This window comes from Pongo abelii, chromosome 17, assembly GCF_028885655.2.
Source record: "Pongo abelii isolate AG06213 chromosome 17, NHGRI_mPonAbe1-v2.0_pri, whole genome shotgun sequence".
In the NCBI taxonomy this organism is placed as follows: domain Eukaryota; kingdom Metazoa; phylum Chordata; class Mammalia; order Primates; family Hominidae; genus Pongo; species Pongo abelii.
This window is the reverse complement of record NC_072002.2, coordinates 60,417,951-60,433,305: the sequence shown is the minus strand read 5'-3', so window position 1 is coordinate 60,433,305 and position 15,355 is coordinate 60,417,951. Positions and strand designations below refer to the sequence as shown.

Below are 15,355 nucleotides of genomic sequence, written 5' to 3'. Positions count from 1 at the left end.
ACTATATATAACTTCGGACCTACAAATCTACAAATAAATTCTAGTCTTTACAATCAGTCATCATTTCTTCTTCATTTCGTAAGCCTCCCTCTTTCTCATGGAAAGGGGCAAGGCCCTAGTTAGAGGCAGAGTGGAAACCTGGTAAATCAATGACTTGGAATTCAGACGTGGCACCTGCTCTCTGGAGCACTGTGTAGATGATGGGCAGGTCATTGGCAGTCCTAAGTGTTTCTTTTTATTTTTTACCTCTTTCTTTTCTGTCCTTACTCGTTTGGGTAAAGAATATATTCTAGTAGCTTAATAGTACCACTTGACCCAACAAATGTAGTTCCTCAGAGTCTAAGAGTGTGATGTTTGAATGCAAGATGCTAGTGCCAACACATGTACTTGAGTTATATCATTTCACTGGAGTTCACTGGAATCTGTGCCAGTTCATTGAGTTGGGGTTCAACATATACATCAATTTCAGAAAATCTTAGAAAAGGGAGTATACAACACATTCATATTCAGTATACAACATATACTGAATTTCAGAAAATTTTAAAGAAGGAAGTCTAATTTAGTGAATAACTTACTAAGCAACTTATCACAACAATTAAAATAGTTTGAATGAACTTTTGGAAAATAAATTTAAACAGGGTCCCGGTACAGTGGCTCATGCCTGTAATTCTAGCACTTTGGGAGGCCAAGGCGGACGGATCACCTGAGGTCAGGAGTTTGAGACCAGCCTGGCCAACATGGTGAAACCCTATCTCTACTGAAAATACAAAAACTAGCCAGGCACGGTGGCGGGTGCCTGTAATTCCAGCTACTTGGGAGGCTGAGGCAGGAGAATCACTTGAACTTGGGAGGCGGAGGTTGCAGTGAGCTGAGATTGCGCCACTGCACTCCAGCCTGGGTAACACAGCAAGACCCTGTCTCAAAAAAAAAAAAAAAAAAAAAAAAAAAAAATTTAAACAGGAAGAGTTAGGAATTTGTGATTTGTTTTGTAGTTGTTGATTTTAGCTGCTATTCCTGTTGTTAATTCTAACATGTTTAGGTAAATACAGATTGAAAATTTCAAATTTAAAATATGTATAAAAATGTAAATGTATGTATTATTTACCATAAAGCAATGCTGTTATCATCACATTCCATTTCTCATTGCTTGGAATACCCATTCCTCACCATTTGTTTTCCTTGGCCTGCACCCTTATTCTTGTTGAATATACTCTCAAGGTAGGAGAGAGTGTTGACAAGCACCTTTCATTCAAATGAAATTTCTTTGTTATTTTCTTTCAGAAACCAGAGCTTTTTCCGGCTAGTGCTTCTATGATATGGAAAGGGCACCCAGAGCAGCAGGACCTATAGCCACGTTATGTCAGTCATGAAGACTTTGAAGTGAACCCTTGCTATAATTTTTTAGAGATTTAAAATTTATGGTAGACATTTAGGACAACATAAGCAAGTAGAGTTCTGCAGTTTTTTGAAGTTTACAAATTGCCCCATTATGAAGAATTATTCTTTCCCAGTTACTCAGGTTACGAATGAATTAGGTTTTCAACATGGGAAGCATGAAATCCACTTCTGGATTTGCAGCGTCCACTTGAGGAGCAGAGGTGGCAGCAGAGTATTCTGAGCCACCAACTGCAGTAGTGGCTCCTTTGGCTTTGGGCAGCCTGGCTGTGGAGTTTCCACGGCGACACATAGCCTCAGTGGTGCAAGATTTAAAATTACCTTCCTTTTTGGCTGGAAGACTTAGAAGCCACCTGATCATACCTTCTCATTTTACAGACGAGGAAACAAAGCGTACAAGTGTGAAATTAATTTCCTTACAGTTTTCCTAGCTGATTAGGGACAGAACCAGAACTAGAGCCTGAGCCCAACCCACATCACTATTCTTCTAACCCTTCCTGAAGTTGTGATGCTCATGCTGATATTTAAGATGCCAAATATTTTTGCCAGCACTTTTTCAGTTGGGAGAATCACCAGGGTTTAAATGTCAGATTTATTTTTATGTGGATCCTTGTGTATGCTGAACTACAGAGCATGATGTTTAATCTAATTTAAGGAGCCACTGATTGTAAAACATGCCATTATTTTATGTTGCACTAAGAAGGTGGGGTCGAGGAGTTGCCAATAAACCTGGGACAGACCATTGATGGCCAAACCCATTTGAATTTAAGATGCTAAAGTATGAAAAAAAATACATCCTAGAATCAATGAAATACCATATTTTGATTCCATTCCTCAAGATAATTTTAGAGTTACAAAACCAGTCCTCAATTTTGGGTCTTCACAAAGAATCTTTCCCTTGCTAGATCCCAGAATTTTAAATGCATCCGTCTTACACTTTCACAAATATTTGGGTTTTCCTTTTTCACTCACAAACAGCAGGGAGGTCATGTACTTTTTGTACAACATCTGTTCACTATGAGAAAGTGGTACCTTTTAGTTATTGACAAGTTAAAATAGCACTCTCAGTTTTTCAGTATTACAGAGAGCAAATAGTTTCCTCTCCTGCTCTGTGCAGTAGCTTTTCCAGAACTATGGACAAATTGATTGGAAGAAGATTGATTATTTCCTCATCTTTTCTTTTCTTTTTTTCTTTTTTTTGAGACAGAGTCTCTCTCTGTCCCCCAGGCTGAAGTGCAGTGGCACGATCTCGGCTCACTGCAACCTCTGCCTCCCGGGTTCAAGTGATTCTCCTGCCTCAGCCTCCTGAGTAGCTGGGATTACAGGCACCCACCACCACACCTGGCTAATTTTTTGTATTTTTAGTAGAGATGGGATTTCACCATATTGGCCAGGTTGGTCTCGAACTCCTGACCTCAGGTGATCCACCTGCCTCGGCCTCCCAAAGTGCTGGGATTACAGGTGTGAGCCACTGCACCCGGCCTATTTCCCCACCTTTTGTGTAAGGTGCTACTGAACATGACAGCTTCTTGTCATGACAGGAAACTTGCATCAGTTGGATATCCTTTTGAGAAACTGAATTTTGCAAAGGGCCAAATTTCCCCAAACTGAACGGGCTCAGGAAATGTTCCTTTACACTCAGAACATTCTATTTTTAAGTATATTATTTATTGTTGGCAGTTCCTCAGGGATTTCCCTTTTCTCTGTATTGGTCAGTGTAGTTGATGTAAAACCATTTTGTGGATGGAAAATATTTTTATTTTATTGCTCTTTTAGTTTGGTAGGTTAAATAAAGTTTCTTGGTAATTTGGGATTTGATTCGTATTTTTGTGTTGACCATATCGCTCTTCCAAGCTTTATTTGATCCCTTGCCACATTTGTGATTGTTAGGCTTCAAAAAGACAAACCGCTGGTCAGGGAAGCCAAAAGGAGATGATGCCGAACTACTTTGTACTAATCCTTCAGAGGTCAATTGCAATGTTACTTCCTCTGGGAGACACCATCTCTGCCTTCAGACTAGGTTGGATCCAACTACTGTATCTCTCCTCCCCCTCCATTTTCCTTGTTATGATATGATTCACCCTTGAAATTAATTGTTCAAAGCCTGTCTTCCTCTTTAGACTGGAACCCCAATGGTAGCAGGGCCATTGTCTATTCTTTTTCCTGCTGTATCTCCAGCACCTGGCACATAGTAGAGACTATGAAAGAATTAGTGGCCCATAAGAAAACATAGCTGGAGAAACAACCACTTGAAAGAGAAATAAGGAGTGCAAAGTGAGTGAAGCCAAACAAGTACATGTGTTAAATTTAGTAAATGTGAGCTATTCTATAGACTGTTGGTATATTAATTTGGGTTCCATCAGAAGCAGACTCCGAGATAAGGATTTGTGTACAAGTACTTTTTCCAGAAAGTGCCATTATGGAAGTGGGGAAGCCAGATAGGGAAAGGAAGAAAGGCAAAAAAAAGTGTGCATTATCAAGTAAGCTACATGGCAGGCAGCTGGAGCTTACTCTTGTTGAAGACTCCCAGGAAACAGTGCAGAACACACAACTGGGGCTGGGCGTGGTGTAATCCCAGCACTTTGGGAGGCCGAGGCAGGTGGATCACCCGAGGTCAGGAGTTCGAGACCAGCTTGGCCAACATGGTGAAATCCTGTCTCTATTAAAAATTAAAAAATTAGCTGGGCATGGTACACGTGCCTGTAATCCCAGCTACTCAGGAGGCTGAGGCAGAAGAATTGCTTGAACCCAGGAGGTGGAGGTTGCAGTAGGCCAAGATCGCACGCCACTGCACTCCAGCATGGACAACAGAGCAAGACTCCATCTAAAAAAAAACAGACACACACACACACTTAGGAGATATTGCACCTAAGCCACAAGGGAGCTGGAGTATTTATTCACCAACTCCTGTCAGTCACTGGTTGTGGAATGCTCCTAGGAGGCATTAATTTCCCAGCACTTCTGGGCTGCCTCCAACGCTGGAGAGTGGGAACAGTCTGAGAGGGTCCTTAGGCAGGGACACAGTTCCTGACAGTTGGAACTGTGTGTTTAAGGAATTGAGAGGTACTGAAGGGATGTGGATGGGGCATTGACAGCATCTGACCCCACATGGTTCAGATGCATCCATACCCCACTTTTTACTCCATCCTATCACTACTTCTTCAAGTCCCAACTTCCAAAAACAGACACACACACACATATAAATGAAACAGCAGGACCAGCTATATTTCCTGTTCTTACAGATAATCTGAAATCCATAACTGATGTTCATCATCTCCTTCCTACCCCTCCTATTACGGATGAATCGTGCACCCCACCCTCACACACAATTCATATGTTGAAGTCCCAGCTGCCAGCCAGTACTTCAGAATGTGGCCATGTTTGGAGATAGAGCCTTTAAAGAGGTGATTAAATTGAAGGGAGGCCGTTGAGATGGGGCCCTAATCCAAGTGACTGGTGTTCTTCTAAGAAGAGAAAGAGGCCAGGTGCGGTGACTCATGCCTGTAATCTCAGCACTTTGGGATGCCAAGGCTGGCAGATCACTTGAGGTCAGGAGTTTGAGACCAGCCTGGCCAACATGGTGAAGCCCCAACTCTACTAAAATACGAAAATTAGCCGGGCGTGGTGGCAGGCACCTGTAATCCCAGCTACTCAGGAGGCTGAGGCAGGAGAATCACTTGAACCCTGGAAGCAGAGGTTGCAGTGAGCCAAGTTCGCGCCACTGTACTCCAGCCTAGGTGACAGAGGGAGACTCTGTCTCAAACAAACAAACAAACAAACAAAAAAAAAAAAAAAAAGAAGAGGAAGAGACAGCAGGAGTACGTGTTTACAGAGGAATGAGCACGTGAAGAGGCAGCAAGAGGGTGGCCATGTGCCAGTGGCAAGCCCAGGAAAGAGGCCTCAGAGGAAACCAACTCTGCACCTTGCTCTCCTTGCTCTTGGACTTCCAGCCTCTGGAACAGAGAGAAAATAAATTTTGGTTGTTTAAACCACCCAATCTGTGGTATTTTTTTATGGCAGCCCTAGTGAACTAATGCACAGACATTCTAGAATCCTCTTAAACTTGGCTAGTTCATCTGCTTGTCTAGGTTGCTTGACTGGTGGGATAATCTGCATCTTCCTCCCTGGGGTGGTGGTCTTAGCCCTGGTTATCAGGCTTTTGTCCCCTGTTTGCTGAAATTGCCAGTTTATGTTAATTACCAGGCATGGGAACACAAGGAAGCACCCCAGGGAAACTCCTGCCTTCCAGATATATTCATCCTTGCCCCTTTTTCTCATGATAATCACTAACTCCTGTTGGGATTGGTATGCCTCTCTTTGCCTGCTGGTCTATTGGTATGAGGAACCCCAATAGCCCAGGCATTGGCCATAGTTTTATGGAACCCTTTCTATATCCGCTGGTATATGTATCCCCTGCCAACCTCCTAGAGTCAGGAGTTTTTGTCTGGCAGAGCCTAAAGTCGAAGGGATTGGAAGCACAAATTCCCCCTGTGGGTCAGTGTGAGCCATAGTGACAGACGCCACTCTTACCTCTTGGTTTCTGTGAGAGACAAACTCACCCATCCGAACCCAAAGAATGGACTCAGAGACCTGCAGAACATCAAAAGTGAGACTTTTAATGACGGTCTTGCAAGATCAAGTGTCTGATAGGCAGGCACACCCAGCACAGTTTCAACAAGCAATTTATCCCCTAGTGCACAGGTCCCTCCCCTGGTTCCTCAAAGGCTGAGTATTACGGGGTCACAATCTTCCTGGACATTGCCAGTTGATTGTTGGGTAAAGGCTTTAGGTATTTTTTTAGGGTTGTCTTGCTGCATCTTGTTGCAGCCCACAGTGCATTGCAGTCCTAGCTCAGGCGCTGTTCAAGTATTTGACTTATGACCTAAATAGCTGGGCAGGCTGATAAGAACAGACAAAATGAACTGTTCTGCAGGCTAGTAAACTTTCATCTTCGACTAAACTCCTTTGGTTCAGGTGAGGGCAACTAAGTTGTGGGGAAGGTGGAGGCCAACAAGCAGTCGTTGGCTATCCAAGCAGAGGCCTCATATATCCTGTTTCTTTTGTAGTTTGCCAAAACTAAGCCAATTCAAGGCACTTTGTGTTGGAAATGGACCACTGCATACATAATTTTCTTCAGTTCCCAGACTGTGTTTTCTACCTATTGGGGTCATAACATGCAGTACCAGATTGTGGCCATTTAAACACCAATACCTCATCATCAGGGCCAGCACCCCAACCTTGCAAGGTATTATTCTCAAGCTGCTGCACCTTTAAGAGGACATTCCAGTAATCTATCAGGACAGCATCTTCTAGGTGATGCAGTACACAGTAGACAAAGGGGAGCCGATGGGCATTTGTCTGTTGTGGTACCACCTTTGCCGTAAAGCAAATATCTCTTAGTGTAAGATTTGCATTCTCAGCCGGATGTGGTGGCTCATGCCTGTAATCCCAGCAGTTTTGGAGGCGGAGGCAGGTGGATCACGAGGTCAGGAGTTCGAGACCAGTCTGACCAACATGGTGAAACTCCATCTCTACTAAAAAGTCAAAAATTAGCTGGGCGTGGTGGCATGTGCTTGTAATCCCAGCTACTCAGGAGGCTGAGGCAGGAGAATCGCTTGAACCCAGGAGGCAGAGGTTGCAGTGAGCTGAGATCACGCCGCTGCACTCCAGCCTGGGCAACAGAGCAAGACTCCATCTAAAAAACAAGAAAAAAAAAAGATTTGCATTCTCAGTGGGGGCAGTATCGCCACCAAGGGGGTGAAAATTGGTTATTGATAGACAAAACAAAACTTACTATTTTTATGTATAAAGCATGGATAAACATATACTGCATAAAAAGAAATACAGCTGGGCATGGTGGCTCACGCCTGTAATCCCAGCACTTTGGGAGGCCAAGGCGGGCAGATCACAAGGTCAGGGGTTCGAGACCAGCCTGGCCAACATGGTGAAACCCCATCTCTATTAAAATACAAAAAATTAGCTGTGCGTAGTGGCAGGTGACTGTAATCCCAGCTACTTGGGAGGCTGAGGCAGGAGAATCGCTTGAGCCCAGGAGGCGGAGGTTGCAGTGAGGCGAGATTGTGCCTCTGCACTCTAGCCCTGGCAACAGAGTAAGACTCTGTCTCGAAAAGAAGAAGAAGAAGAAGGAGGAGGAGGAGGACGAGGAGGAGCAGGAGGAGGAGGAGGAATAATATAGTATATCTGTGGTATTAAAATTTCATGGGAGTTTTTGAATTCAGAAGGCATGTTAAAAAAATAAAAGAATAAAAAAAGAATAGTTTCATAGGGTGACAGTTAGGAAAAAAATGTCTAAAAAGGCTATTAAGGGAGTGATAATGAAAAAAAAATTGAAGGCCGAGCACTTTGGGAGGCCAAGGCAGGCAGATCCACTTGAGATCAGGAGTTCAAGACCAGCCTGGCCAAAACATGGTGAAACCCCATCTCTACTAAAAATACAAAAATTAGCCATGCCCAGTGGCATGTGCCTGTAATCCCAACTACTCGGGGAGGCAGGAGAATCACTTGAACCTGAGAGGCAGAGGTTGTAGTGAGCTGTGATCGTACCACTGCACCCCAGCCTGGGAGACAGAGCAAGACTCCGTTTCAAAAAAAAAGAAAAAAAAAGAAAGAAAAAAAAGTTGAGAAACACTGGTTTAAGATGATGTTATGTGGAAACCATAATGTTACATTAGACACTCTATAAGCTCCTGGATTGTGGTGCTGGCTGAGGCAAGGCTAGCAGGAAAGGCAAATCCATTCTTGAACTCAATCCCAGTAGACAGAAATGCTTCCAGGGTAGAATGGGTTTGATGGGATCAATTTGCCACCAAGTGGCTGGTTGGTTTCCTTGAGGACTGGTAACATATTTAGAGCTCAGCCTGTCTCTAGGCTAATGGATCAGGTATTCAGTGGTAGTTGCTACATCGGGGTTGGTGAGCAGGGAAGTCCCCTTAGCTGCATTCCTGCCACCATGGCTACTCTGTTAATGGGCCCATTGAGGAAGCACCAGAGTGGCCAAGGACAGAGGCTTGCTTACTGCACTGGATGAGTCATCCCTGCCACCTGGTTGCTCTGCACCTGCTCTGTGATGGATATTCTCTCATAGGCCTTGATATGAGACACAAAGAGTTGCACATTTTGTTGCCTAATTCCAGAGGCCACTTGCCTGCTTCTTCTCTAGGCCTCTTTGTCTTCAGTCTTCTACTTATTTTTATTTTATTTGTTTTAGATTCAGAGTGTCCCGGTGTCGCTCAGGCTGGAGTGCAGTGGTGTGGTCTCGGCTCACTGCAGCCTCTGTCTCCTGGGTTCAAGCGATTCTCCTGCCTCAGCTTCCTGAGTAGCTGGGATTACAGGTGCCCACCACCACACCCGGCTAAGTTTTGTATTTTTAGTAGAGACAGGGTTTTACCATGTTGGCCAGGGTGGTCTCGAGCTCCTGACCTATCTTCCTGCCTCAGCCTCCCAAAGTGCTGGGATTACAGGCGTGAACCACCATGCCCAGCCTGTCTTCAGTCTTCTATTTCCTCCCTGCCAATCAGTCAGGACGCGTGCCACAGCCCAGGAATCTATATATATTATTTACTGTGAGCTACATCTCCCTTTACAGCAAGGTGATGAGCAGCTGGACTGCTTGACTCCTGTGCTTTGAGAGTATTCCTCTTCGCTGCTGTTTTCCACAGTCCCTCCTGAGTGGGACTGTCATGGCAGCAGTCCACACGGGTACAGAGCAACAATTAACATATAGAGCTGACCTATTCTTGACCGGGCCTGAGTTTTTCTCCATCAACTGGGTTGAAGAACACCTTCGCTGAGGCCATAGGTATGAGGTGAGGCAGAGGCACAGATACAACAGAGAAAGGTAATTGATGAGTCTGCATCACCTTTTGGGGCAACGTACTTGTGCTCCCTGGATTTGCTTAAGCCTGATCCAGAATGTACCGTTTCTACCCAGTGCAGTCATATGCACCCGCAGTCCCAGCTACTTGTGAGGCTGAGGTGGGAGGATCTCTTGAGCCCAGGAGTTTGAGACCAACCTGGGCAACATAGTGAGATGCCATCTCTATAAACAACAACAACAAAGAAACCAGAATGTACCATTTCTACTGCAGGAAGGATTACTGATGTGCCCTCCTGACCCGTGACTCAGGGGATCTGAAGAAAGATAAAGTAATTTGGAAGTAACATCATTTCTTTTTATATTCACGTTATCTTCATAATTTTGCAAAATGCATCTCTTTAAATGATGCCATGAGGGCTTTCTAGCTTTCCTACTATTCCCTAAGTGACCTGAGCTTGTGATTTTCTGCAGTGTATCAACAGCAGTTGATAAAAACCAACCTACTTGATAGTCCTTGGAATTACCTTTGCCCCATATCTTTCAAATGTTAGTAATGTTGCATGAGCTCTTCCACCTGTTTCACCCAAATTCACCACAAGTGAGGCCTCAGTAACTGTGATTCTGCAGCATAGTTTTTTTTTTTTTTTTTTTTTTTTTTTGTCTGCGTGTGCCTGTAATCATGACATCACATCAAGACTGAACCACAAGGATTTGGCATTCTAATGGCTTGCATTACATATGAACATAATTGAAATGCAATGTAGTAATAGAGGCATTTACAAAGACCTGTAAGGTTCAAGGGAGAAATAATTATTTCTCATGAATGGGTCAAAGAGAATGAAGCATTTCAATATCGGTAACTGGTATCACAGGGGTTTGTTGTGCAGATTATTTCATCACCCAGGTACTAAGCTTAGTACCCAATAGTTATTTTTTGAGACAGAGTCTTGCTCTGTTGCCCAGGCTGGGGTGCAGTGGCATGATCTCGGTTCACTGAACCTCCACTTCACAGGCTCAAGTGATCCTCCCACATCAGCATCCTGAGTAGCTGGGACTGTAGGCATGTGCCACTACTCCTGGCTAATTTTTGTGTTTTTTGTAGAGACGGGGTTTCGTCATGTTGCCCAGGCTGGTCTTGGACTTCTGGGCTCGAGTGATCCTCCAGCCCTCAACCTCCCAAAGTGCTGGGATTACAGGTGTGAGCCACCGCGCATGGCCCCAATAGTTATCTTTTCTGATCCTCTCCCTTCTTCCACCTTCCACCCTCAAATAGGCCCCAGTGTCTGTTGTTCTCCTCTTTGTGTCCATGTGTTCTCATCATTACGCTCCCACTTAAAAGGGAGAACATGTGGTATTTGGTTTTCTGTTCCTGCATTAGTTTGCTAAGGATAATGGCCTCCAGCTCCATCCATGTTCCCGGAAAGGACATGATCTCGTTCTTTTTTATGGTGCAGCACAGATGTTATCACCATTTCATTTCACCCTGACTGAGACCGCCTTTGCAAAAATATTAACTGAGAAGATTATGACAGTGAAAGATATCAGACCTAACTGACCCTATCTTGCTTCTAACCTCTAAACTGTCCTTGTTCATTCCTGGGCATAGGCCAAACTAGCTTTGGGAAGGAATTTAGTGATAGTTTATATAACAGCCCTTCCCAAAAGGCTAAATTGTTCTTGTAAAACAAATAAAAGGGCACTAGCCACCAAGTCAAGGTGAGAGGGGCTGGAATTCTTTTTGGCGTGACCTCAGCTGACTGCAACCTCCGCCTCCGGGGTTCAAGTGATTCTCCTGCCTTAGCCTCCCGAGTAGCTGGGATTACAGGCACCTGCCACCATGCCCGGCTTTTTTTTTGTAATTTTAGTAGAGATGGGGTTTCACCATGTTGGCCAGGCTGGTCTGGCACTCCTGACCTCAGGTGATCCACCTGCCTCAGCCTCCCAAAGTGCTGACATTACAGGCGTGAGCCACTGCGCCCAGCCCTGGCTTATATTTTTGCTGTCTGTCTTTCAGTATAGTTTTGTTTTAGGTTGAAGGGACAGCTATTGCCAGAAATTTCCACTTGAATGCCAAATACATTTAAATTTCATGGCCTTAAATATCTGGTTCTCATCTGTAATCCCAACACTTTGGGAGGCTAAGGCGGGTGGATCACCTGAGGTCAGGAGTTCAAGACCAGCTGACCAACATGGTGAAACCCTGTCTCTATTAAAAATACAAAATTAGGGCTGGGCGCAGTAGCTCACACCTGTAATCCCAGCACTTTGGGAGGCCGAGCTGGGCGGATCATGAGGTCAGGAGACCAAGATCATCCTGGCTAACACAGTGAAACCCCGTCTCCATTAAAAATACAAAAAAAAAAAAAAAAAAAAAAATTAGCCGGGTGTGGTGGCAGGCGCCTGTAGTCCCAGCTGCTCAGAAGGCTGAGGCAGGAGAATGGCGTGAACCCGGGAGGCGGAGCTTGCAGTGAGCTGAGATTTTGCCACTGCACTCCAGCCTGGGTGACAGAGCGAGACTCCACCTCAAAAAAATAAAAAATAAAAAATAAAAAAATTAGCCGGGCGTGGTGGCACATGCCTGTAATCCCAGCTACTTAGGAGGCTGAGACAGGAGAATCGCTTGAACCCGGGAAGCGGGGAGGTTGCAGTGAGCCGAGATCGTGCCATTGCACGAGATTGCCTGGCCAACAAGAGTGAAACTCCATCTCAAAATAAAATAAAATAAAATAAAATAAAATAAAATAAAATAAAATAAAGTTTTGGAGGAGTCAAAATTTATATGCAGATTTCAACTGTGTGGAGGATCAGTGACCCTAACTCCTGCAGTGTTGAAGGGTCAGCTGTACTTGTATGACTCATTTAATGTTTGGAGATTATAAGAGGAAAAAAAGGACAAATTTTATATGCTTTGCTGCCTGTGGAAGCAAAAGTCTGTTAATGGAAAAGAGCCCACCTATGGAAGACAGTTTGTTAGAAAAACATAGGTTGTACATTTTTGGTAGGTACTTGCTCTGCGAGCTAATTGTCTCAAGAAACTGAAATAATGTAGAAGTAACCTGATTCTTTCGCAATTTTACAAAATGTATTTAGTAATGAAGAATGATGAAATAACGCCTTGTGCTGTTATGATGTACAGAAAGTAACTATCTGTAGCATGAATGACTTCTCGGAAATCATATGTAAGAGGTTTCACCAAGCGGGCATTGCCACCAGATGGCAACAGAGACTCTGGAATGGAATTTTGCAAGAGGCTTTAAGAAAGGTCAACCCAGCGTACCTTCTAGAGTTCAGCAGCTTTCACTGAACCTTGCTTTTACTCTGTTCCACATGCTGGCTGACTTATGCATCATAGTCATATTACGTTATGGAATGCCATAACATAATATGTGAGTTACAGTCTTTTTATGAATGCTGTGGTTTTTTTCTGTTTTTTTGTTTTTTTTTGTTTTTTTGAGATGGAGACTTTCGCTCTTGTCACCCAGGCTGGAGTGCAATGGCGTGATCTCAGGTCACCACAACCTCTGCCCCCCGGGTTCAAGTGTTTCTCCTGCCTCAGCCTCCCGAGTAGCTGGGATTACAGGCATGTACCACCGTGTCTGCCTAATTTTGTATTTTTAGTAGGGACAGGGTTTCTCCACGTTGGTCAGGCTGGTCTCGAACTCCTGACCTCAGGTGATCCGCCCGCCTCAGCCTCCCAAAGTGCTGGGATTACAGGGGTGACCCACCACCCCCGGCCGCCTTGTTCTTGTTTTTAATTGACCAGGATTTTAATCATGAGATTAAAAAGTATTTTAAATTCTTAAAGCCACAGTGAAAATTAATACAGCCTATTAGAGGGAAATCTGGTAAATATTTATCAAAATTAAAAATGAGAATGCCTCTCTGATCAGCAATTGTACATCTAGGAATTGATTTTATAGAAATAAACATGCATAAAAATATATGAGTGGTCATGTATAAGCACTGGTTTTTTTGTGTATGTGGGTTGGTTTTTTTTTTTTTTTTTGAGATGGAGTCTCTGTTGCCCAGGCTGGAGTGCAGTGGCGCAATCTTGACTCACTGCAACCTCCACCTCCTGGGTTCATGCAATTCTTCTGTCTCAGCCTCCCGAGTAGCTGGGACTACAGGTGCGTACCACCACGCCCGGCTATATTTTTGTATTTTTAGTGGAGACGAGGTTTCACCGTGTTAGCCAGGATGGTCTCCATCTCCTGACCTCATGATCCACCCACCTTGGCCTCCCAAAGTGCTGGGATTACAGGCATGAGCCACCGCACCTGCCAGCACTGTGCAGCTGTCACAGTGAAAACAACACAATGGCCATCAAAAGTCTGTTTAAATAAGTTTTAAATAAGTTTATGAAATATTTTATTAATTAAAGGAAAAATGAGGTAGAGGTATCTGTTTTTACAAGGAAATAGCTCTAGGATTCATTAATTAAAAGGTCACAATCTATACATAGGCATGGAGTATTTAAGAGTGTGATTTTGTATATGAGTAGAGCAAAGTCTTAAAGGATGTATACTGAACTGTTAATGTTAACTCTGGGGAAAGGAGTATTAACTTACTATCATAGGTACTTCTATATTGTTTGCAGGTGCATTTAGAAATATAATTTAATACAAAAATTAGCTGGATGTGGTGGTGCATGCTTGTAGTCTCAGCTACTCAGGAGGCTGAGGCAGGAGAATCGCTTGAACCTGGGAAGCGGGGGTTGCAGTGAGCCAAGATCAAGATCACGCCATTGCACTTCAGCCTGGGCATCGCAGCGAAGACTCTGTCTCAAAAGTAAAATAAAATAAAATAAAATAAAAACAACAACAACAAAAAGAAATATTATAATTTAAAACTATTATAGAAATTTTTGAAGAAAAAATTATATAACCTTGACATCCAGCAGTCAACACTGTGACTATTATGATTAATATAGTATCTTTTAAATGAAATATTTCTGATAGTCATCTTGGCCCCAGTGTATAAGTATTAAATATTGCAAACATGGAGACAGTAAACCTGGCTTCCTCTTTGAAGTCCATTTATATTATATAACTGCCTTCGTTCAAATCCCAGCTCCACCACTTACATAAGCTGTGTGACCTTAGGCAAATAATTCAATCTCTCTGAGTCTTAATTCTCTTTTTATAAAATGAAACAATGAAATCCTCAACATCGCGGGGTTGTTGGAAGAATCAAATGAGTTAACATGTGAAAAGTACTCAGAACAGTGCCCAGCAGAGAGTAAGAGCTCAGGAAATGTTGGTGATAATTATTATAGCCCAGAGTAGCAAACCCTTCTCTGATAATTATGCCAGTGATGAACACTGCTTGCTGTCAAGGTGAATTTCTTAGTATCTCTGCAAACAGTACTTATGCATAGAGAAGACATTTGTTGTTATTTTGCTCGTTGAAATTAATATTTTAAATTATTTAAAAATTAATCTTAATTTATTAAACCCATACACATTCTAAAATTTAGTTTTTAAGTCTTTTTTTTTGAGACAGAGTCTCACAGGCTGGAGTGCAGTGGTGTGATCTTGGCTTACTGCAACCTCCGCCTCCCGGATTCAAGCAATTCTCCTGCCTCAGCGTCCTGAGTAGCTGGGATTACAGGTGCACACCACCACACCCGGCTAATTTTTGTATTTTTAGTACAGACGGAGTTTTACCATGTTGGCCAGGACGGTCTCCATCTCCTGACCTCGTGATCCACCTACCTTGGCCTCCCAAAGTGTTGAGATTACAGGCGTAAGCCCCCGTGCCTGGCTTTTTTTTTTTTTTTTTTTTTGAGATAGGGTCTTGCTCTGTCACCCAGGCTGGAGTACAGTGGCACAATCTCAGCTCACTGCAACCTCCGCCTCCCAGGTTCAAGTGGTTCTTGTGTTTCAGCCTCCTGAGTAGCTGGGATTACAGGCATGCACCACCATGCCTGGCTAATTTCTGTATTTTTAGTAGGGACAGGGTTTCACCATGTTGGGCAGACTGGTCTCGAACTCCTGTCCTCGGGTGATCGTCAGCCTCCCAAAGTGCTGGGATTATAGGCATGAGCCACCACGCCCGGCCCAGTTTTTGTTAAGTCTTCAAGTTATCTTTATACATATCTCAACATTATTTTTATAAATCTAA

General features: G+C 43.6%; 1 protein-coding gene across 1 annotated transcript in view; it reads left to right on the top strand.

Moving 5' to 3' along the window:
• PSTPIP2 (proline-serine-threonine phosphatase interacting protein 2) overlaps positions 1-3,205 on the top strand; it is a 93,961-nt gene extending 90,756 nt beyond the window's left edge. Inside the window, 1 exon segment of the mRNA NM_001131892.1 lies at positions 1,282-3,205. The gene's annotated coding sequence lies outside the window, so the exon portion shown is untranslated.
• Positions 3,206-15,355: the final 12,150 nt, after the last annotated feature.